At 40.3% G+C, this 3,540-nt stretch overlaps 1 non-coding gene across 1 annotated transcript; it reads left to right on the plus strand.

Moving 5' to 3' along the window:
• The first annotated feature begins 208 nt into the window (after positions 1–208).
• On the plus strand, positions 209–315 carry LOC131234074 (small nucleolar RNA R71). The gene has a single exon (XR_009165487.1). It is a non-coding gene; the product is annotated as a small nucleolar RNA R71 (small nucleolar RNA).
• Positions 316–3,540: the final 3,225 nt, after the last annotated feature.

A 3,540-nucleotide genomic window follows, 5' to 3' on the forward strand; every position in this document is an offset into this window, starting at 1 on the left:
TTTCTCCTTAGATTGAGTTGGTCTAGACGTGGTGTTTGATTTTGAGTAATAGTCCCAAGATTGTGCTTTTTCAGCCAGACTGTCGAGGTAGTCCCATACCTCGTCGAAATCTTTATTAATGAACTCTCCATTACACATTGTCTCGACCATTTGGCGTATGGAAGATGTCAGTCCATCGTAGAAAAAATTTGTAATGCGCCACGTTTCAAATTCGTGTTGTGGGCATGAACTGACCAAATCTTTGAACCTTTCCCAACATTGGAAGAATGTTTCATCTTCCTTTTGGGCAAAGTTCATGATTGCTTTTCTGAGGGTAATCGTTTTATGATGTGGGAAGAATTTTTTTATGAATTCCCTCTGCATGTTGTTCCATGTGCCAATGGATCTAGGACGCAGTGAATGTAACCACGTCTTAGCCTTCTCTTTTAAGGAAAAAAGAAAGAGTTTCAGCCTGATTGTATCCTCAGATATATTAGGAAAATATAATGTAGTTATAATCTCATCGAACTCTTTCAAATGTAAATATGGACTTTCTGATTCAAGTCCATGAAATTTGGGAAGAGTTGGATAACTCCTGGCTTGATGTCCATTTGTCCTGTGTTTTCAGGAAAAATCATGCATGAGGGCGTACTCACTCCCGCCGGTTGTAGATAATCTCGTAAAGTACGAGGCGAGGGTGCCTAATGCACCTCATTCTCATCTTGGGTATCCTCCACCGTGGGTGGAAGTAGAGGAGGTTGGTCTTCAGCCATAACTTCAATTAACTCAGGAAATTTCGAGTGGTGTCTAGTCCTGCGATGGATAGTCAACCCCTCAACCAATCCTCCTTCAGTCAAGAGACGTCGAGTGTTGTCACGGGCCCACTTGGGCATGAAATACTCGTAACCCTCAATCAAATTCGAAACCTAATCCTAAGAAAGGAAGAGAGAGTTGGAAAGAAATTACCAAATTGAAGCCCCTAAGTTAAAGACCTGCAAAAGAAAACAAAAAAGTCAGTTTCTAAAGAGAAGGTCTAGAATTAGAAAATCTTTAAAAAGAAAGATAGAAGTAAAATAGTTTATAAAAGAAGAAGATCCTAAACTAGAAAGTAAATTACTAAAAAAGAACTAAAAAATAGAAACTAGGGAAAGAACTTAACGAATTTAAAAATTTCTATCTTAAAGGCCTACAAAATAGGGAAGTTAGTTTTTAAACAAAAAGTCTATAAGTAGAAAATTTCTAAAAATAAAATAAGAAACAAAGTTAGAGTCTAAAAGAGTTTAAAATTAGAAACTTGCTAAAAAAGATTCCTAATCTAGAAATAGCAAGGAGGAAATTAAGAAAAAATTTACCAACCTACAAAACAAAAGAGTTGGGTTAGTTTCCAAAAAGGGAAAAACTATCAAAAAAATAGAAAATAGAAAATTCTATAATTAAAAGAGAACTAGAATTAGAAAACTTCTAAAACTCAAACCCTAATTCTAACAATAGAAAGAGTAGAGGATTTGGAAAAAATTACTAAATTAGAAGTTAATGTCAAGGTCCTACAAAACAGGAAACAGATTAGTTTCTAGAAATTAGAAAAACTAAACCGGAAGTGAGAAAAAATCCTAATCTTAAACTAATCCTAAAACTAATTAATTTCAGAAAATTGTAGCCGTCAGTCCCCGGCAACGGCGCCAAAAACTTGTTCACTCCCCAAGTATAGGGTTGTGATGTAGTAATAAATTCGGTGAGACCGAGGTCGAATCCCAAGGGACTGATACATGTACGTTATCTGAAACTAAGTAGAAGGAGAACCAGATTAAGATGAAATCTAAATCGAATGATTTTTGAGGAATAATAGTGAAATACTAAGCTAAAACTTAATGAATTTAGAGGAAGGAAACTAGGGATTCAGAGGATCCACTTGTAGAGATCAGGGAGATCTTATGCCTGCATCACGAATTATGGAATTTAAACTGAACTTCCTTTGATATAGTTGTCAAGAGGTGAAAGGTATATAAATTAGAATGGATTCCATCACCAAACCATGCCCAGGAGACAAAGTCAACAACAGAATTAAACTAATTACCAACCAATCAGATGATTATGAAGGTTAGGAAGGATACCGCCATCCAACCATACCCAGGAGACAATGGCGAACAACAGGGCTTCCTGACGTCATAATCAAAATAAGGAAAAAGAAATACTCAAAGCCATTGCAAACCTATTGTAATTTCAGTCACAACAGGCCATTAAAAACTAAAAATATTCTCATAAAATTAAATCAAAAATCTATTCAATCTAAACAAAAAGGCACACGCATAAATTCTCCCATCAGACTACAAGCTTCACCTCTTAGCCCTAGCTAAGAGGTTTAGCCCAACATGATTGGACTAGATCTTACTAAAATAATAATAATAAAATAAATAAAGAACTTTAAAAAACTCCCTTCCACGACTGCCTTCAACCTCCACTTTTCTTCCTTCTCTTTCTCTCTTATGCTTCACGTTCAAGCCGTCTCCCTGCAAAATTCCACACACCCCCTTCTGTTTCTTCTCTCCCCTCCTTATAGAGCCAGTCAAGGTCGGTGGCTAGCTTTCGCACTCCCTGCATCCGGTGCAGAAGTTTTACGCACTCCCTTTGTAACAACTTCACCTGGTGAACCTAGATTCACCACAAAAACCAATCCTGTTGTGGGATCTAAGCCATTCAGGCTCCTTGAAGATGGACGATTGCCCTTTGAAGGAAATTTGGATGGCCTTGATCACACCAGAGAATGGACTGTTGATCGCAGAACGACTGAGATCTTGCCGGTCTTCAACCAGAACCGACTTCCTTTGCGATTGTGCTTGCACACTCTACATCTTACGTGGATCTTTCAAACTTGGTGGTTTTGGATTGCACGGAGCTCCGAACAGAATGGACGGTCCGGATCATCTATGTGATCAGTGATGGTGGCCCACTTGGATCGACCACAACCTCTGCTGCGGAACAGAGCTCGCGCAGGCGCTCCGCTGTGCCGTTAGTGGGGTCCATAAACAGACTTATCAAGGAACTCCACACCGTCCACTAGTTTCCCCTTGGAATTTCAGTCGGGAAGGTGCATTTTTTTCCTTCCGTTGATGAGGCCCACTGAATCTTTGTTTCTGCCGTCCATCCTGGGTTTGAACTGCTAGGAACCCATCCTTACTGTTTCTTGGAATTTTGTCACCTAGGGCTTGGTAATATCGACCATGGAGTTCGAATGTACGGTCAGGATCAGCGTTCTGGGGAGCGAGTGGGGCCCATTGCACGAGATCAGCGTCTGCAGAGGAGGACGCTGTTTGCGCAGTAGCGGTCAGGTCAGCGCCTGTTAACTGGATTCTCTGGTCCGGTGCAGCTCGCGAGTGCATGCACTGAATGCACACACACCCTCATGTGGGGTTCACTGTGATGTTCGTAAGGAATCCGTACCGTCCATCCTTTTCCTCAACCAATTTAAGGCGATGTCAATGAAATTGAAGCATATCCAGAACTCAGGCGGGCCCCAAATCATGATTTTAGGGGCTGATCTAGCCGTTGGGCCACTTTCACGTG

Source organism: Magnolia sinica, chromosome 18, assembly GCF_029962835.1.
Source record: "Magnolia sinica isolate HGM2019 chromosome 18, MsV1, whole genome shotgun sequence".
NCBI lineage: Eukaryota > Viridiplantae > Streptophyta > Magnoliopsida > Magnoliales > Magnoliaceae > Magnolia > Magnolia sinica.